Source organism: Halichoerus grypus, chromosome 2 (assembly GCF_964656455.1).
Source record: "Halichoerus grypus chromosome 2, mHalGry1.hap1.1, whole genome shotgun sequence".
NCBI classification, from domain to species: Eukaryota; Metazoa; Chordata; class Mammalia; order Carnivora; family Phocidae; genus Halichoerus; species Halichoerus grypus.
This window is the reverse complement of record NC_135713.1, coordinates 36,390,419-36,412,667: the sequence shown is the minus strand read 5'-3', so window position 1 is coordinate 36,412,667 and position 22,249 is coordinate 36,390,419.

Genomic DNA, 22,249 nt, shown 5'->3' with positions numbered 1-22,249 from the left:
AGGTGGTGGTTCACTGTATAAAATCCTACCTTTGTCTTAAAACTATGCCCACCTAAGAGGGTTAATTTAGCAGAGGGGCTGATGCTATCATTGTTGGAGCAACTCCTGACATTTCTAGTGCACCTTCTAGAGGCAAACAAAGCATTAGAGACCAAAGTTGCATGGGCCGGATGACTCTCGCTTGTGACACTTTACACTTCTAACTAGAAAGAAATCCAACGTGGCACTGGGTTTTAAAAAAAATGCGGAGAACGATCTCTTGTTTTCTTCTTAAGCTCACCATCTGCCTTAGTCCATTCACGCTGCTATAAAAAGTCCCATAGACTGGGTGGCTTATAAACAACAGACGTTTATTTCTCGCAGTTCCTGGAGGCTGGCAAGTAGAAGATCAAGATTCCCCCGTAGATTTGCTGTCTGGCAAGACTGGCTTCCCCGTTTGCATGGTAAACTCCTGAAGCAGAAGGGGCCACGGGGCTCTCAGGAATCTCTTTTATAAAGGCATTAATCCCACTGGGGACAACTCCGCCTTCCTGTCCTCATCACCTCCCAGAGGCCCACCTCCTAAAACCATTACCTTGGGGGATAGGATTTCGACATAAAAGTTTGACAGGGACACCAACATTCGGTCCCTAGCACCATCCTTGTCCATCAGATCTGTCGGGAGCAGCCGGAGCATTACAGGACCTGCCGGGAACACTGGCTGAATCCAGCGTATATAAATGTTCACTTTCTTCGTGGAAGAATTATTTTTTTTTCAAATGTTAAATCCAGGCCTAGATAAGTCACCCAGCTCAACCAAGCATTTCAAAACCACCTGGTATCCTTAAATGTTCCTGTGACCAGACTTCCAGAATCCTGTAGGGCAAAAATTGCTAACAGAGAGAAGTCATTCGCAAAGGTCACCGCTCCCCAGCTCATCTTTGGCAGCAGACAGCTCTGTGCTGACATTGACAAATGTTTCTAAGGTACAAGATATAGTTCTCTTTCATGCAAAATTTCCAAATCTGATTTGCCTTTCAAATTTATTGCAGTCTTTTAAGGAGTGGTTTTGGCAATGTTTGGGAAGTGATAACAGCCAGAAAGCTGTGGAAATGATTTAATGGTCCAGAACTTTGAAGTGCCTATTAAAGACATTTAACTAACTTCATATTTCTCCCTACATTTTCCCCAAAATGTGTATGCATGGAAGTTTTCCAAATGGCTTTTCTTTAAAGCACAGGGGCCATCATTTTTATGTTAGAGGGAGGAAATTTATTACTTTACAGGTTCCTTGCTTCCATGTGTTTTTCTTCAGAGCTCACTGAAGTTACTCATTTTCATCTCTTGCTAACAAATTAAAAGACTTTGTTTTCTTAATTTCTTTTTGGATACATACTAAGGTGGCCCCCCTTCCCCCTATAAATCTTCTAGTTACTTCTAGTCCAGCAACAAGCTGTATGAGTCTAATTCAGGGAGGTGGGGAAGAAGGGAGAGAGGGAGAACTAATATTTTAATGACTTATCTGATGCTAAGCACCAAGCAGGACCCTTTATTTCATCTAGATTTGCTCATTGCAGGCATGCCTTCATGCACTTGTGGGCCCAAGAGCTGGGCATTACTCTTGGGACTGAGCTCTATACATCAATTTTTTCATGGTCTAGTAGGAAAAAACATGCAAGTCAACAGTCAACGTCAATGCAATACCCAATGCTTTTTGAGAGACAGTTATAATAAAGTGGCTGAGAGCATGGGCTTCTGAAGGCAGGTTGTCTGGGTTTAAATCCAAGCTCTACCACTTTTTTTTTTTTTTTTAAAGATTTTTTATTTATTTATTTGAGAGAGAGAGAATGAGAGACAGAGAGCATGAGAGGGAAGAGGGCACAGGGAGAAGCAGACCCCCTGCTGAGCAGGGAGCCCGATGTGGGACTCGATCCCGGGACTCCAGGATCATGACCTGAGCCGAAGGCAGTTGCTTAACCAACTGAGCCACCCAGGCGCCCAAGCTCTACCACTTTTAAGCTCTGAATCTTCTGTAAGTTACTTCACCTTTCTACCTTGGTCTCCCCATGTGTAAAGTGGGAATAGGAAGAGTAGCTACCTCAAGAAGCTATGAGAATAAAATGAGTTAATACACAGAGAGTGTTCCTAAGAGTGCCCGGTGAGTTTACACAGCTGGCTACTTCTCAATATTTAGATTTCAACCCAAATGTCATGTCCTTGACTAGAATATTTCCATCTGCCCATAATCTCTCCTCAAGCGTCTCTTACTCCTCCCTTGTTCTTTGCTGCCTTATAAGCCCATATCACTGTGTGAAATTATTTTTCTTCTTACGGGCTTGCTTGTTTATTGTCTTCTTTTGCTCCACTAGAGTATACAAAACACAAGGGCAGAGATCATTCTGGCTTTATTCATTGCTGAATTTCCAGACCCTTATGAAGTACCTGGCACATAATCATTTTTCAGCTAGACTTTGTGAAATGAATTGTTGAATGTTAAGAGCTCTGACAGAGGTAAGCCCAGGGCTCTCTTCAGGAGTACATAGGAGACATAGTTGATCCAGCCTTCGACGTCATCACGGACAGTCTCCACAAGGAACTGACATCCTTCAGGGACCTGCAGGCTGTCCGTAATCAGGGACAGAGGCAGGGGTAGGGCAGTTCAGGGAGGCAAGAGTGCTGTGGGAAGAATACACATTTAATCCTCACAGTGACGGTTTAAGATGGGCATTTTTCGCTCCATCTCCTGAAATGAGAAAAAGAAGCTGAGAGAGAGCTATGGAAACTTGCCCAGAGTCCCAGAGTTACTGAGAGTCAGAGCCAGGATTAAATCATTCCACTGCACTTACCTGCAACAAATATTACGATAAGGGCCTTGAAGCCAGAAATGGTATCTAATGCCTGAAATTGTTCTTCATGGATCTAATTTACTCAGAAATGTTGTTGTGATACCTTTCCTGTTCCGTAAAGAACGTAAAAACATGCCACTCTTCACTTCAGATAAACAGGAGGCTTCTTTGGTCCCACTTCACTGTCTTTTCGATAATCTCACCTTCTGTGTGTCTGCCTACCCACAAATACAGGTCGTATGGTCGAAACTGTATGGAAAATAGAACAACGATTTTCTATGCTCCGAGAATTCACACACAGGGAAACCCCTGCGGTACCTGACAGGAGCGCCATTTCGTGTGAGGATGGGATTACTTAATTACGTGGCTGCATCACCGTCCTGGCCATGTTGGCTGATCAGACTCCACAGCAAAATCACACAGCCACAGCAGCCTCATCTCGGGGGGCTCTCTCTTGCTGAGTAGGTTAAACAGCCCATCATCCTTCAGAAACACTGAAAAGGGACTTTCTCCTAATCGATTTGACACCATCTTTCCTCAGTGGGCAATAGGAATGGAAAAGATGGAAAAGCAAGTTGAAGAGAAGCCATTCTTAAAGAATTGTGCTCAATATTGAGTCCTGTCATTGTTACTGCGGCAGATTTTTTAAGTGACTGCCCATTCTTTGGGCCTCCTCTCATTGAGAGGAGGGGGAACTTGTCCCCTGCCCTTGAATCTGGGTAGGCTTGTGACTGCTTCTACACGTCACTGTGTGACTTCCAAGGCTAGGTCATAAAAGGCCAATTAGCTTCTGCCTGGGGCACACTTGCTCTTGGGATGTTCTCTCTCAGAATCCAGTTCCCACGCTGAGCGAAGCTCAAGCCACATGAGTAGGCCATGTGTAGGTGTTCTAGTCCATCCCCTACCTGGGCCCAGCCTTCACATCATCCCAGCCCAGATGCCTGGCACCTGAGTGAAGCAGCCTCCAGATGATTGCAGTGCTCTGCATGATCAAAGTCTGGCCCGGCCATTTATATCATCACATTAGCTGAGGCCCCAGACACTGTGGAGCAGAGACAAGCTGTTCCCACTGAACCCTGCCTGAATTTTTGACCAACAAAATACGTGAGCATATAGAAGTTACTGTTTTTGTGACCAAGTTTGGGGTAGCTGGTTACACGGCTCAAGTAGCCAGAACAGTTACCGTCTCTCTACATTTGTTATGGATCTGTGTCATAAGGATCTCTCTAAGAGATGCTAGAACTTCTTAAGTAGAGCTGTGGTAGATTCTTTTAAATTGGCCTCTGTTAAATTAACAGCCATTCCAATACCTATCGCCTCTCTTTTGTTTTCCTCTCCAAGAGACTGGAGAGTAAATTTTTCAAATTCCAAGCCTATCTTGCAGTTGGAGGTGACCTTGTCATACAGTTCCGGCCAATAAGATGTAGACAACAGTCCCTAGGTAGAGCGTCCCTTCTCTAATAAGGGCTTAATGGGGAAAAATCCCTTATCTCCCTGCTTTCTCCTTCCTGGAATATGGACATGATACTTAAAAGTGTGGCAGTCATCTTGAAACTAGGAGACGGAAAGACACACACCATGGCAAAGCATAAAGAGAGAAGCAGTCTGGTTCTTTGATGACTTCTTTGAAAGGCTAGACTTACCTTGTGTTGTCTTCTTCCAAAAGTACTGTTACATAAAAAAATTAATTTAACCTTTTTAAAGCCATTGTTAGATATTATTTAATTTATTGTTGAATGTATCCTTAAGTGATTCAACAATGTATGATGTTATATATTACATTACATATACCCATACATTTGAACTAAGAGAGGAAAGACATTTACTTGCACCTAAACAAACAAACAAAGAGTCTGTTCTTTAATTCAGACCTTAAAGCCCAGACATAGACTTACATGGGAACATTAAATGATTGAGCTCCATTTCCCGTACCAGCAATACTGGCCCTACCATCAAGCTCATCCATAGGCAAGGACACTTCCGTTATGATGTAATAGAAATAATCAAGTATTTTGTGAATTGAAATTCTCCAGTATGATTATCTTCCTTGAGCAAATCTTTATTTCTTTTTACAATCATGGATAACATTTCAGTCAGCTTCTTAGCTTTCTTTTTTTTTAAGACCTTATTTTTTGGGATGCCTGGGTGGCTCAGTCGTTAAGCGGCTGCCTTCAGCTCAGGTCATGATCCCAGGGTCCTGGGATCGAGCCCCGCATCGGGTTCCCTGCTCAGCAGGGAGTCTGCTTCTCCGTCTCCCTCTGCCCCTCCCCCTGCTTGTGCTCTCTCTCTCTCTCCCCCTTTCTCTCAAAGAAGATACAGATTTCTCCTGTGCTCCCCCCGACGATGTACACAGCCTCCCCCCTCATCAACATCACTCATCAGTGTGCGACGGCCTTTATATTTCTTTTAAATAAGAGCAAACACCAATTTTCCTAATTCATTTTGTATTAAAATGTTTACCCTTGCTTGAGTTAGTTGTATTCCTCTTCAGCCTTCACAAAGGACACCTTGTATATTTGCTGTTTTATATTTATATACACATATATGCACTTCTGACATATCATTTCTCTCATCCAATACAGTTGTAACCACCGTAACTGAATAGTGTGATGACTTACCAATAGTGATTAATATTAGTAAAAATATGTCTAAAAATAAAATCTACAGAGTTCTAAAACCTGTTAATTGACATCTCTTTTACTTCATAAAATAGTAAACGCATATAATTACTGGTTAATTTTGTGTGACAGTTATTCATCTTGTCATATAATAAACAAGATGAAATGTGAAACATAAAACAATAATTCCAAAGACAAAAGAGAAGAATAATTACATATGAATGAGGGGGGAAAATCAAAGAACCAAGAGCATTTTGAATCTCTCCACTCTCCCTAGAGTACCATTTCAGGTTGTAATTTATTTTAAAGGTATTGTGCTTCAAATGCATTTACTCTCTCAAGGCATTTGTCTCATAATTCTTTAAAATCCTGCAAGTAGATCTTCTAGTGTACCCATTCAGGCTTATATTAGGTAGCTTGAATTGTACATTGTGGGACAAAGTGATCTTCACAAGTTAGGAACACTATAAATCTTCTCTGCATTGAATATTCTTTATTATAAAACTTTTCTAGAAAATCTGGTCATAAAAATCTTAACTGCTTTATGGGCACCTGCTCTTCTTTGTTACATTGTGTGTTCTTCAAGATTAATACCAAGCTGTATTCATCTTTGCTCCCTCAGTGTCTATAATTCTTGATTGATTGATTGATTCATTCATTCATTTATTCATTCATTCATATTAGACACCAAGTACTCCCCATGTGCTAGGCACTATATGAGATAAAGAACTAGATATACCTGATCCTTACCCTTTGGGGACCTTCATTTTTATCAAGGACACAAACATGAAAATGTAATTACCCAAGTAAGTATTTGATTACCGATTTGATAAGTACAACAAAAGAAGGATGCAGGGGTAATGAAGAACTATAATGGAGACTTAATCTACAGTGGAGTGAAGAGAAGCTGAGGTGGAAAAAGTGGCATTGAATTTGAGGCCTAAGCAAAAACATTTCCATCCAGCGCACATGTGTAGGCTCTGGGTTGGTCAGATGTGAATGCTTATTAAATATTTGGTTATTCCAATAATGACGGAGAATGAGGCTGGTACCTAGTTATATATCTTGGAAAATTCAATTCCAACCTATTTTTTCAAGCCCCAGTTTAAGTTTCAATCCATTCTCCATTGATCTTCTAGCATACTTAAAACAATCTTAAATGCAAAATATAGCCTTTATATGAGCATATTGTTTTCAACTATTTATAATTATTTCCATCAACCTTCGGATTATATGTTCTTTGAGCACAAGAGCTGTGGTTTAACTTCTTCTATGTCCCAGTCTTAGACCTAACACTTTGCTGAGCAATATGTATTTGCAAATTGGGTCTTTCACTGATTTCTTTTTTGCTTGCATTTGTTTATATTTGCAGTTTCCAATTATACTAGTTCAAATTTATCTCTAGAATTAAATAAATCATAAAGTTTAATCTGTGAATACTATATTTAGTTTCCAAAAATGAGTTGTGAAACTGTCTTATATATATGAGAAAAACGAAAACACCATAATGGAATACAAAATTAGTTTAGAACCTGGGACAAAAAGAGCTAACTTATTTCCAAGTGATCTTGGTAAACAATGGGGCACAGATTAGTTCAGAGCCCTGAGTGAGTTTTAGCAATCTTGATGGTAATACAGCATAAAGGAAGAACTGTAATCTGGTGTGCCTGGGTGGCTCAGTCGGTTGAGCATCCGACTCTGGGTTTCAGCTCAGGTCACGATCTCAGGGTCCTGGGACCAAGCCCCACATGGAGCCCTGCATCTAGGGCCCTTCACCACCAACCCCGTTCAGCCCCACTCCCCAATGAGTCAACCTCCCTGCTGAGCGGGGAGTCTGCTTAGGCTTCTCTCTCTCCCTCTGTCCCCTGCGTGCTCTCTCTCTCTAAAATAAATAAATAAATCTTTAAAATAAAAAGAAAGAACTGTAATCATGTACATGATGAACAAGAAGTTGATGCTTCTCAAATAATACATTATATGTTAAAAAAAAAGAGAAGAAGAAGATAGCAGGAGGGGAAGAATGGGGGGCGGAATCGGAGGGGGAGACAAACCATGAGAGACTATGGACTCTGAAAAACAAACTGAGGGTTCTAGAGGGGAGGGGGGGTGGGAGGATGGGTTAGCCTGGTGATGGGTATTAAAGAGGGCACGTTCTGCATGGAGCACTGGGTGTTATATGCAAACAATGAATCATGGAACATTACATCAAAAACTAATGATGTAATGTATGGTGATTAACATAACACAATAAAAAAAGAAGTTAATGCTTCTATTTTACTTATGAAATGAAAACAATTTGAGTAGTTGGGCAAAAGCAAAGATGTTTCTTGTCTCTGGCTAAAATAAACAATGGGAGTCTATGGCTACATCATTTACCTGTGTTTGATTTAAACTCAATTCTTTTCCTTGAAAATAGTAGATATGTCAGTGAAATCTCTCCCAAATATGGTAATTGCTCACATTCTCAAGCTGAGGAATAAGAATAAGATGGTCATAAAAGAGCATTTACTACTGAATTTTCGGGGACCAAACAACTTGGGCAACTATGAATATACTTGAAATGAGTCTTTCCTTGGAGGAGATAAAGTTAGCACAAACATCATTGTCGTATTAATATGCTTCCATTAACTGAACAACTACTCCATGCACTATCTTTTATTAAACCTTAGAGATAACTTCAAGAAGCAACACAGATTGATTCTGCCCTAAAGAAATTTACAGTCCTCTCGGTTAAAATAATGAAAACTCTCTGTAACACAACTCCAAGAAAGGTCATTTATATAGAACACAACACGAGTGGTGTCACCTCGAGCTTTGCAGTTCGGTAGCCCTTGATGGGACATGGTCAGAAAAATGACAAATAACTATATAACATATGGTAAGGGCTGAGAAATACTAACAAGGTTTGTGGCACACAGTAGGACTCAAAAATCACCAGTTGAATGAACTGTCAAGTTGGAATTATCAAAGAGAGAGGTCATCATGAGTTGGTAAAGAGAGTCTTCAGATCAAAATAGACTTCTATGTTCTTCAACCAGGAGCCCATTGACCAACAATCAACTTGGGTACTGGAGCCTGTGGCCAAGAGACAGTATCTCTTTTGCACTCTCATCCAGAAAAACTTTCTGCTAGGATGCCCATTTCTTCCTATACCTTCCCCTGACTCTATTAATTTTGGACAGTCATTGATCCTCACCCAGAGGTCAGTAAATAGACTTTGAAATCAAAATATCCTACCATGGACAGATGTGAAAAACAAAACAGTGGCTGCTGGAGAATGCCTCTTCCTAACAGCACACCTCAGTGCTCACACTCTGCATTCACTTGTATAGATGGGAATTTTTCCTCATAAAAAGGACCAGGTCTTTTGTGAAACTAGGACACCCCAGCAGTAGGTCCAGCTCTAAAGGCGCCACACAAGCAAAACCCTGACCTTTTCTTCCCCTCGCTTGCCCAGAAGAGTCTCCATATCCACGATCGGACTTCACCTTGTGCACCTGCTTTATTTTTTCCTTTCAATTTTCTCTCTCAGCAGGCTGGGCCCTGGCTGCCTTCCAGCCTGCACTGAGAGGCCAGCATGCTGACTTGGTGTTACTACGCGTTTGTTTTTGTACAGAGCCGTCCATAGAAGATGGATTTCAGTTTGCTTACGTTCTCCCCCACAACCAGGCTATAGGTGCATTTTAACTATTACGTATGTTCTTTAGCTGCTTCTGATTGAAATATTTTCCAAACCATAGGAGCTTGGAATCACATGATCTCCACACTGATTCCTTTGCATCTCTTACCAACTGAACTAAATAGATTTGTTTCCATTAAAAAAATCTTCTTTTGGTCTAATATGCATGGGCCTGAAAAAGTCAAGTTCTCTGTTCACAGATACAACATTTTTCTTAACCAATATCAATACATCAACATCTTATATTCTTTGGAGGGAGAATCGGGGGGAAAACTGACATTTTTGGCATCTGGATCTTTAAAATATCAAAACAACTATCTTTTATTATAACATCAAATAGTAGTAATATTAACAATTGGCCTTCATAGTTATTTGTTGCTACTTGTTTGGCCATATTTCCATTATCACTTACTTATAGTGAACATTATTTTTTTAAAAACATGAATATTTAAGAATTTATCATTGAAGTACTTTGGATTCTTCTCTGAAGTAATGCATTGGGACATTATTTCAGGCAACTAGTCTTGCTTGTCTATAAGAAAAATCATCCTCTATGTGAAGGAAGCTGGTTTCTCTGTCAGTCAGATGGTGCAAGATATAACAGCCCACTGGGTATTAGGGCTACTTATGTCCACTGATATTGAGGTGACCTAAAAGTATCCTGGGCCTGACAATATCCAGGACCCAGGTAACTCTCCTATAGATAGACCACCCCAGGTGACATACAGGCAGTAAATGAGAGATCCATATCTTAGTAAAGAAATAGCTAAGGAGACTTCTTCCCCCAGGGAACTGTAACTGCTGAAATGAAAATTAAAAAGTCTGTTTTTAAAGAAAGAAAAACTTGGATAGACTATTTTTTCCTTTTATTTTAAATTTTACTTATTAGTTATTTTGGTTTATACTTGTCCTTGGATCACTGTGGATAGCTCCAAATAAACAGTTGACAGGGTAAGCATATAGTTTAATATGTCAAGGTATTATCTGGCATTTTTATATTCCTGGAAAGTACATTCACTCTCATCCACATGTTTCATCTGACCAACAAACTACCCCTAGAAATGCTGGTGGGAATTGGGGAGAAAATTGGATCTCTCTCCTTTACTCCATCTTCCAAGAGTTGTTCCATATACCATGGTACTTTTGGCTGAGAGAGCCATACTTTATTGGGTCCCCAAATGTAGAATAAGTGAGGTCATGGATATCAGGTGGCCTTCTCACTAATTTGGTCTAAATGTCACTATGTTGCCAAAGGTTAATTGCACAATAAAGAAGTTCTTCTATTCTTCATCTCCTTCATCCAACCAAAGGGAGATCCATTGCATTCCTGCCCAAATATCAAGAACTGAGGAGAAAAAGCTACTGTATCATTTTTGGTGGCTTTATTAGGCATATTCTGGGAATGAAAGTTTACTCCTCCATCGTATCTACTAATTACAATTTTTAGGACCTCTGTTAAACTTCTCTGGCAGGGAGCTCATTGGACTTTTGCAAATGAGCTAAATGGGGTATTCCTGTAGCAGGTAGCTCTCAAAATTCCATTCCAGAGATGAATGAATTTTCACTAAAAAGACAAATAAGATGCTCTTTCTTCCAAGTACTAAACAACAGTGTTCAACTTCTGATTCCATGAATGTATTTGAACATAGGGAAAAAACCAACAAGAGTGAGTAGGGAAGAGAAACTCAGTACTGAAGATTGCATCTGTCAGTATTGTTCTTTTAAATATATATATATATTTGCTGTTATGTATCTGCACTTTGGAATTAGTCATCCTGAGATCAAGAAGTAGCTCTGCTAAAAATTGTAATGCTCAGGTAGAGATAAGATAGTCAGCTAAAAGAAGAAAAGATGGGGCAATGAAAATTATCGTTAAGCCCCCTTCTTTGACTCAAGAGAGGGAAACCAAATTCTACCAGTAAAAACTTGGGAAATAAAACCAAGACTAGTAAAAATGTAACAAGACTTCTTAGCCAAGCCAAAAATGCCAAAAAGAAAACCCATAGCTTTCTGAAACTAAGGCCAGAACCATATGGTCTTGAGATAATCATCTCAGTTCAGCAACTTCTCTCTCATCCAGAAACTGAAAAGGAAAGGGAAGCCTGGCAGGAGCTAAGAGTCAGATTACAGTTCCTTCGCCTTCAGGCAGAGATGTCACTCACTTCTTTTATTGCTGACACCCAACCCACAGATTTCTTTCAGACTCTGCAATTGTGCAGCTGGAAGAGGAATGGTCCCAGTACTGGGAGGGGTACCGAGATCCTAAGGTGTAGGGTCTCCCACAGCAGGGACAGGACTTGCTCCTGGATATCCAGGATCCCCTGGTCAAATTTGGAGAATCCAGGAATAATCAGAGATACAGATCTGATTCAGAGACCTAACATCCACATTCTTGGAAATCCTAATGTAGGAAATGGAAAAAGGGTACAAAGTTTAATAGAGGAGAGTGAAACAGGTACAGTATTTTGAAATACCTCCAAATTTGGGCTCCCTTATCAATAAGTAAATCTCACTTTTATATCACCATTCAATCCACTGTTAAATTTTAGTCCTAAAACAGAAGCTCTGAAGGAAGAAGATGCGATCTAGAGAGAATACCGGAGAACTGTGTCCTTTCTGATCTTGGTAGATAAGAGAGAGGAGGATGCCATTCAGGTCCTGGTATCCCTTCCCCAAGTTTAAGTACAGGTAATTTGGAGGGTGGCAGGGAAATGTTCAAATACCAGTAAATTCCAAGAGAAGGCTGAGTCATTTGTACTGTCCCACGGGGAAATAATGAAATCAAATAAAATACCGGTTGATACCTGGACCTGAGATGTGATGCCAGCAGGGACAGAAAGTCATCACCATGGAGACCAGAGAAAAGTACAAGGAAATCACATGGATCTCTGGACACTTTCTTCCTTACTGGGATGAGGACACAGTTCATTTCACCTACCTTCATATATCTGATACCATCCTGGAGGGCTGTAGGGAAAGGGGAATGGAAATCTGAGAGACTGATTATTTTTATCTAAGGAGGCCAGGCTTTATCTAAAGTGGCTGTCTAAATTGCAATGGACTAAAGGTACCAGGCTGGTTCATTAGGTTCTTTTTTTTTTTTTTTTTTGGCTCATAAGGGAGATCAGAACAATTTTAGAAAAAGAAAAATTCTATTTTCTCTGTACATCTAAGAGTATGGGAAAACTTACATTAAAATTTATGGACTGCTTACTATGGGTCAGGCAATCATACCCATATAAAATAGGTATTATCATCTTTATTTTACAGATGAAGTTACTGGGACCTTGGAAGAGAAAAATCGCTTGTCTAGAGTGACATGATCAGTAAGTGAAAAGGCACGATTTTAGCACAGGTGATTCTAATGTCCGATCTTGTGCTCATAGCTACATGCTATACCGTCTAATGGGTCGTGTACTGTGGGGTGCCCAGAACTATTCCCGAGCCACGCTGTGTGTTATTACCACGTGGTCTGTGAAGCTTTTGAAGAGACAGTTTCCACATCCCCTCTCTATAGAATTGGGGTACTGCTTAGAAGTTGTAAGGACTCTGCCTTTTGAAGAAATATTAATGGTTACAAAAACTTGCTCTGAGCAAATTAAGGCCCTAATACACATTACAGAAAGGAAAAATCAAAAGAGGGACTATGTAGCAAGTGTTGAAAACTTTGTTCTCCCTATCTCTAGAATGATTTTAAATTTTTTTTTAAGATTTTATTTATTTGAGAGAGAGAAAGAATGAGAGACAGAGAGCATGAGAGGGAGGAGGGTCAGAGGGAGAAGCAGACTCCCCGCCGAGCAGGGAGCCTGATGTGGGACTCGGTCCCGGGACTCCAGGATCATGACCTGAGCCGAAGGCAGTCGCTTAACCAACTGAACCACCCAGGTGCCCTCTAGAATGATTTTAAAGAATAACTTGGAAGGACTACTTTGAGACAATGTATCCATCAAAGCCATTTCAAGAGCTCCAGAAGGACCTTTTTGTAATAACCTGCAGATATGACCTATGACCAAGAGTGGTGCTGAGTTACCCAGCTGCTTAAGGGTTTGGCTACAAATTGCCAAGAAGGGAGCAAGAGATGCTGGAGACCCTGCACAGGCAGTGAGCATGGTTACTGTTCAGGAGCCAAGAGCAGTAAACATTACAGGTTTAAACAGTTCCCACTGTTCAGAGCTGCAGGAAGACGCTGGGAGTCAGGGTCATTGATTCTTGCAGCCGAGAGAAGCTGACTCTGAGAGTAGACTACTAATTTGAGAAATCACTAAAAGCAGAGCTGCCCCTGCCACCGAGAGTTGTCGAGAGGTTCCTCTGGAAGTTGTGGGAGGAAAATCTGCATACGTTCAGGTGGAAAAGGTACCATTGATGGAAGGAATCGCAGGGAGCACCCCAGAGAAAGAGTGGAGACCCATGGAAGTCATCCTCTCTGTCACCTCAGCTCCAGTTTCTTAAAGAGCCACTAGCAATGGGACAAAAGGAAGAGTGGGTGGCATCTGCATTGTCTGCTTGCTACTCGTGGAGCCAGTACAGGCTATGATATTAAAGTATCACTCGGAGGGAAGACAGAGTAATCATTTACATATAAGGGTACCTGGTTAAGCTGGAGATCCAGAAATTCTGGGAGTCATTTGAAGCACCCATAGAACCAGCAGTTAAAATCCAACCATGTGATACTCTGAGGAAGGCAGCCTGGACAAGAGAATTATAGATAATTGCATTTTAAGAAAGACTTGCATTGTTCTAATAATTTGTATCTGGCCATCACTGATATAACCACATCCATGGAACTCTGTAGGGAGATCCGTGCAAGTAACACATTTTATAGGCAGGGAAATTACAGCACAGACCATGGTGGGAGCCATATTGTGAATCAGACTGTGAATCAGTTACAGAGCTAAGAATAGACCCCGGCTGCCATTTAGCAATAGAAAACAATCTCTGACAACATCCTAAAGGCTATTAGGATTTTCTCAGCTTTAGATAAATTCACCACCAGGAAAGTATCTTATACTTCTGAAGAACTGTAATTTAGTACAGTGACTAGAATTTGATATGTCCCATTGGTTTCCCAGTTAAGGAAAAATGAAGATGTTTAAAATCAGCCTTGAGATTACAATTGTCAAGTAATCTACTGTGTGAATTGCTGTGGAGAATAAGGTCAGGAGGCAGTCTAGCTGAAGAGATTTTTATTGAGACACAAAAAGAAAAGACACAAATATTTTCACTTTGACCATGGTCTTTGAAAAGTTACGAACATAATTACACAAATTTGCAGTGCTTTTTTTTCCCTATAAATATTTATTGTCCCAAATTTAGAAAACATTTTTGAGGGAGCAGATGAAGTAACAACTTCACTATAAAATAACTTAGAAATGTATTTCTCCATGACAAAATTTTGAAGACCCTTACAGCTGAAAGGAGCCTTAGAGTTCATCTCATCCAACTTCTCTCCTACATGAATCCCTACTCCCTCTCTGCAAGGTCATATAGGGACTACATGTCACCAAAACCAGTGGACAATATTGAGTCTTGGCTTCTTAGACATATTTGACATTGTTGATTTCTTGACACTTCTTGAAATATTCTTTTCTCTTGGTTTCTCATAAAGAATCGGTTTCCCCCATATCTGACGGCTTTTCCTCGGATTTCTTTGCAAGTTTATCCTCTTTTTGCCCAGCCATGAAACAGTGCAGCTTCTCAAGACTTGGTCCTCTTCTCTTTTCACTCCACAGACTGTATCATTCATTCCCACTGCTACGGTTACAATCCTTATAATTTGATTCACAAATTTTATCTTAAGTCTGCATTACTCCCCTGAGTTCCAGATCAGTATAAACAAATCCCTGTTTATATCTCTTCTTTGATCCTGTAAAGGCACCTCAAAACCCATGCTCTTCTCTCACTCTCCCTACCCTCCGATGCCATCAACAGTCCCTCTACCTGAATCACAAGCACTTCAGAGTCACCCTGAACCCCTCCCACATCGACCCCAGAGCCTACTGATGTACCTCTAAAGTATTTTTCAAATCCATCCTCCTCTCTCCATCTCCAGTGCCACCAGCCTAGTCCAAGCAGACAACACCTCCCTCCTCGATTATATTATTCAAAAACCACATCTAGTCCCCATATCTACTTTTGCTCCCTTCCAGTGAATTCTCTCCTCAGCATCAAGAGACCAATCTTTTCAAAATACAAATCTGATCATAATACTCCCTTTAAAGAAAAAAAAATTTAAGAGTGTCCCAGTGTTCTTAGGACAAAAAAAGTAAAAAGTAAAAACAAATACAGAATAATTCTTAACACAGTCTGTGAGGTCACACAAAGTCTCACCACCAATTGCATTTCCCACTTCACACTGTGCTCCCCCTCACTCTCCTTGCCCCAATAGCTTTTTCCAGTTTCTTGAATGTTCCATGCTTGCTCCTGCTATTTCTTCTGTACATAGTTAACTCTTTCTTAGCCTTCTAAGAAAGTGAAAGTGACAGATCGCAACTATCACTTCCTCCCTTGACATTCCAGATTAAGACAGACCCATGAATTATCTGCCCACCTAGCTTCACCTCTTACCACTACTGCAGTTTGTTCATTACTAGGGTAGTTAGAACATCTACTCAGTTTGTGCCTGTCTCCTCCACTAGATTTAAAGTGCCATGAGAGCAAATAGTTCATCCCAATTTACTTATCATTTTATGCTCAGTGCCTACACAGTGTCTGAGGGCAGGCAATAACCATTTGTTGAGTGAATGAAAGAATTCCTTCCTGTCCTTGAATATTCCCAGGGAGAAAGAAATCATAGCCTCCTGAGTCAGTTCATCTTTTTTTTTTTTTTTCCCCTTTTGGGAAATTTTGATGGAAAATTCTTCCCTGTATTTAGGCTTAATCTATCTCTAGGTAACTTACCAATTTATTCTTGCTTTTGTGAACTACAAAATTAATCCATTTCTTTCTCCATGTGATAGTTTTTTAAATAAATGAATTCAAAATCGTGATGATTTTACTCTTACTCTCTCATCCTCATTTTTTTTTTCTGTGTTTGCCATCCTCTTTATGCTTTTTGGTATATGACAACCCTAGTCTCCTTTTTTTTTTTTTAAGATTTTATTTATTTATTTGACACAGAGAGAGTGAGAGATAGAGAGACAGAGAGAGACAGAGAGCAAGCACAAGCAGGGGGAATGGCAGGCAGGGAAGAAGCAGGCTCCCTGTTGAGCAAGGAGCCCAATGTGGGACTCAATCCCAGGACCCCGGAAACATGACCTGAGTTGAAGGCAGCTACTTAACCAACTGAGCCACCCAGGCGCCCCACAACCCTAGTCTCCTGTTGAGATGAATAAACAAGTAATTTTATTAAACACCCAATAAGTGACTCATTTTTATGTGTACAAGCTTATTTCAATATTCAGAGGTAGAATTATTGACTGGCTTTCTAAACCCTGTCAATATCAAGAGTGTTTCATAGATTTGAGGATAACTTTGAAGCTAATTGTCATTTTAGTATGGGTATTTTCAATTTAAGTTCAGAAAACTTAGATACATAGATCAAAATGTACCTCTGAAAAAGCTCCATCAATTGACCATATCAACATCTATTTAAATTAAAACTATTCCATTTTTTACGCTCTAGCAATGAAATGAGCATTATTGGAAAGCCTTGTGTTTTGGCAAATTTGGCAATTTTAGCAAAATTCAGTGTGCTTGTTTTGGTTTATACGTATTTTCTATTACAAAAATGGAGGGTTTTCATTCACTGCCATAAGGCCTGGTCTGGTGCCTACTAGAGATCAGCATATCAGCGCTCAATATGTTTGTTCGAAGGAAGAATGCACAATTTATAGATGGAATGGCTTCTTATCACTGGAAAATTTGGTATATTTGTTGAATTGACCCAAGAAGATAAGAACCATCTTCTCACTTATGAGTTTCATTTAGAAACAATTGAGAAATAGTCACATTAGTAATGATTTATACAGTTCATTTACAAGCTTCTCCTCTATTATCAATTTCAGAGAATTCCATTTCTCAAGTTTAAAAAAAAAAAATGGCACTGAAGATGTATCAAACCTTGCCTAAAAACTCCTTCTTTTCGCCAGAACTTCTCCTAACCTCTAGAGGAGTTTACTCCTTTACATTATAAATTTTTTCCCAACATAGATTAGAATTTGGCCAGATCCAGAAATTATGTATTTAGTATTAAAACATTCAAATGGGCCTTTATAAGATCACTCATTTGCATTTCTAAAATAATACCCCAAATCATATACTTGTAAAGAAAAATTACAGAAGGAAAATTTAGTTTTGCTGACTCCTCTCTCTCTTAACTAACTCTCAAGTCAAAGCCCATTCCTTACCCTGCTCCCCACATACGAGACCTCAGACCAGGGAGGAAAGAATTAGTAGAAAGAAGTATTAGAAAAGAAATGCTATTTTTGTATGTTTACTGTTTTGATTTCAACTGGAGTTAAAAGCATTCTCCATTTATGAAATGATGGTACTCATGAATAAGAGAAAGGGCTGGAAGAAAGACTTCTGGGGGACAGGGGGTGACCTGAAATAATAACGTCTCCTAATTGTGCTTTAAGCATCAACTTCTTAAGAAGATAAACTTCATTTATCTTAACTTTAAGCTTATACTATTTTGTAATATAATTTCCCCCAATATATTTTATTATTTTCCATAACCTTTAGGAAATATATGCATTAATATTTTCATGTACTATATATCTTTTTTTAAAAAAAATATCACTCAGCACCTTTAAATTGCCGAGAATATAAGGAGGCTAGATTTAGACTGAACAAGGGTTACTACTTCTAAGGATTGTCAAAGCTGCATCTGCCAAGTTCACTGATGTGTGTTTAAAAAAAAAAAAAAAAAGGACCCAAAGCCTTTTATGCTTCAGCTTGAACTGTGGTTATCATGGTCCTAATCATAGTGCTTATAATCAAGGCTTTTTTTCTCTCTCTAATTTTCTCTTTCCTTCGGGAAAGCACCCTCACTTCAAGTCAGGTTCATTCCACAATCTCCTATTTCAGATGACTTGGTTGGAGGATGTGTCATGTTGTGTTGGAGCTGAGAAGAGGTGGTGCTCATCAATCAGCAGATTCCCGGGTGCTAATCCTCACCCCAGTTAGCTGATTCGGTCCTCTGGATTCTGACCACTGCCATGGTCAATCACACAGCTGCTCTATTCAGCCTCATCATCTCCCTATTCTTCCAGATTATTGCCTCATGGCCACCGAGACAAAAAGAAAGAGAAAGGGGACCAAAATCATCAAAATCATGTGTCCTGAAAGAAATACTCAATGTGATCAGAATTTTTCATTTAATTGACATGTGGAAAAGACTATTTTAACCAAATAGTTGGCAATCAAATGCATATGATGGTAAGAAATCAGAAGTTGGACGTTGCTGTTGTGGTGGTGTTTTTTGTTGTTTGCTTTGGTTTCCATTCATAATGTCTCCCAACCTGGCCTTTTTATGGTGAAGCTTTTTCTCTAACCCTCAATAGATCATTATTTATTTAAACTTTATACTCAGAGCAATGACTTCAGAAACAATCAGTGTCAGTTTACTCATAATATGTCCAACAGAGTTTTTTACTTGGAGGCTGACATTGATTCAATCATTTTGTAAAAATTATTTATCACCTGCCAATTGATTTCTACAGTAACGGGAATCATCTGACATTTTGCTACACATATCAAATTGCAAAGAAATATAATGAGAAATCACTTACTATAATCATCTTAATTATATTTATGAAATATTTGTTAAACATTTTAACATTTGTGACAGTGTCAGGAGAAATTGCTCAAACATTGTACTGAACTGAGCTGGTGGCAATCAATTTTTATTACATAGGATGATGTGAAACAGTATTTTCTGTAAAAGAATGGTAGTCTTTTGAAATAAGTTTCTACAAAGAATTTACTTTTTTATCTCCTTATATTGATGAAAAGAAATTCAGAGCTAAGTAGAGATATTTGCTAAATTTTTCTCCTTAGTGATAAAATGATACCTATAAAGATGATTTTCAAACAGAAACAGAATTTCATTTTCCATCTCAACTTCTCAGTGGTGCATTTCATAGAATTGCAAATCATGATGAGAAGACTTGGAAAGTCCCCTTCCTATAAAGAATATTTTTTTTTTAAGATTTTTATTTATTTATTTATTTGAGAGAGAGAGAGCACATGAGAGGGGGGAGGGTCAGAGGGAGAAGCAGACTCCCTGCTGAGCAGGGAGCCCAATGCGGGCCTCGATCCTGGGACTCCAGGATCATGACCTGAGCCGAAGGCAGTCGCTTAACCAACTGAGCCACCCAGGCGCCCCCTATAAAGAATATTTAAATAAAATGATTGTAATTTATTCACAGTGAGTCTACTTCATCATTTCTTTACATCTCTTTCTCCTAGAACTCCAGCTCCATGTTTTAAAGTAGCTGGTATGAGTATGAAATTTATAGAGCACTCTTAATCTGCAAATCACATGTTTTGTTTTCTTTTGTTTTCTTTCTTTTTTTAAGCAGATTTAAAATAAGTGGCATTCTCTTAAATGCATTTACTCGAGGGGATGAATGGCATGAAATCTCAACAGTGAACTTCTTAGGGATGTCAAGAAGGCAGAGAACTCCATTTGATCATGTGCCAGATGGTGACATCCCTATGCCTTAGTACAAAAGAACACATCAGAACCTTCCTGAGGATAAGTTTTGAGAGTTAACAATATGGAGCAATCAACAGGGCAGTCAACAGGGCAGTAGGAAAGTCCCAGTTTCCTACTGGGAGAATATATTCGTGGAACGAGGTGGCTCCAGTTTCCAAATTCCAAATTTTACATGTTTATACAAGGTGGGCCATCCTAGATGTTTCCTGAAATTGGCTAAATTCACATTTGAAATTTGCTAACCTCTCTTTCAGTATCCTCTCACTGCTAATGATAACTCTGCTATGGGGCAGACAGCGTTGTGTGCATGCATTCATTGCATCATTTCCTGTGCCTGGACACACAGGAAGATAGTTCCTAGTCTTCTCTGTAGTAAGGTGGACGGTGAGACTGGGTTCTGGTCAACAGGATGTAAGTGGAGATGACACATGCCATGTCCTCAGGCAGAAACCATAGATGCTGCTTTTTGAGAAAGCAAAACAGATGGAAGCATGGAAGCAATCTGGATCCTTGAAAAAAGGTGTCTCAAGGGTCACCTGACTTACATCAGAAATCTTGTGAGCGAGAAATAAATCCTATATAAAACCACTGAATAGTTAGGATTTATATGTTATCACAGCATAGCCTATCCTACTCTCACTAAAAAACTTGCCTTCTATTTTCAGCTTCCTTATTCACAAACTCATGTTTTTATGGATAAAGCGTAATGATTCACCTCTTCTAAGAGGTAGTTGCATCTCAATAAGATATTGTGAGAAGCAAAAAATACCATCAAGCCCTAAGAGAAATTAATTTCTAATAGAAAAAACTTAAGCGCTATGAAAAAGAGCAAGGGAAACTCATTTTTTGAAAAGATTCTATTTATTTATTTATTTGAGAGAAAGAGAGAGCGCGAGCAGGAGGGAGGGGCAGAGGGAGAGGCAGACTCCCTGCTGAGCAGGGAGCCAGCCGCTAGGCTCGATCCCAGAACCCTGAGATCAGGACCTGAGCTTAACCAACTGAGCCACCCAGGTCCCCTGGGAAACTCATATGTGAAGAGATAACTTCTGAAGCTTCTCTGGCTGTATCATTTACTCCAGCATTCTGTAAGCTAACCTTTTAAAAGTCATATTTGTTCTCCATGTTTCTATAGTTTCTTTCTCCTATTCAGTAAAACGCTGTTTTAGTAAGGAGCAATAGAAGAAAAAAGAATATATTTTTTTTGGTTGAAACATTTTTGACAGTTGTAACTCTATCAAAAGAAAGGATTATAAAGTGATTTATTCTAATAGGTACATACACTAAATACCTTAGCTTCTTAAAAATAGTTCATATTGAAATCATTTACGTAATAGGCATTGTGCGTTGTATGAGTTCCGTATTATACTCAGAATCCTTTTGTGCTTCTCTCTATGACACATAAGTTGTTACAAACAAAGTTTCAGACATCAGGTCACAGTTTTTGAGCTGTTTCTCTGTAGCTCCATTTTTTTTTTTCAATTGCACCCACAAATTCCCAAGTCTGTTTATTTTGTTATTAGGAACTGTAAGAAGCATTGACTATGAAAGTGACAGTTTGGGAAAAGCATGGGTTTGGGCATCAGACCTTGGCTTAAATATCATTTCTGTCATTTACTGGCCATATAAGTTTCACGGAGTTTAATCTAAAGGGTTTTAAATTTCTTACATGTTAAAATAAGGGGGTAGGGGGAAGCCTAACCCATAAGGATTGATAGATTTGTTTATAGATTCTACTTACGAAGCCACCAGTACATTGTCTGCTATATAGTAGGAATTCAACATACAAGAATCCATTTGAGAATTATTTTTATTGATATATATATATATAAAATTAATGTGTAAAAAATGCATAGATTTTAAGATTTTGATAATTCTATACATCCATGAAACCACCACCCGAAACAAATGTAGAGCATTTCACACCCTGCAAAGTCCCCTTAAATCCCCTTTCCATTAATCTCACCTCCTCCCTCCCTCCCCCTATTTACACAACCACTTTCTAATTTCTGTCATCATACACTTGTCTGATTTTGGACTTCATATGAATTGATTCACAGACTATGTACTCTTCTGTGCCTGGCATTGTTTACCTGACACAATGTCTTTTGAGATTTATTCATGATGGATGCCGTAGTTAGTGCTTTTTCATTGCTGTATAATATTCCACTGTGTGATGATACCACAATTTTTTGTATCTTCTGACATGTTAATAGACATTTGAGTTGTCAGCTTTTGGTTATTATGAATAAAGTTGCTGCGAGTATTCTTGTACAAGTTTTTTTGTAGACTTATGTTTTCATTTCTCTTTAGTGAGTACCTAGAAGTAGACCTGCTGGGACATAGGGTGGATATATATTTAACTTTATAATACACTACCAAATAGTTGTCTAAAATGGTTGAACCATTTAATACTCCTGCCAGCAATGTATGAGAGTTTTAGCTGCGCTATGGCCTTGCCAGTCTTTAG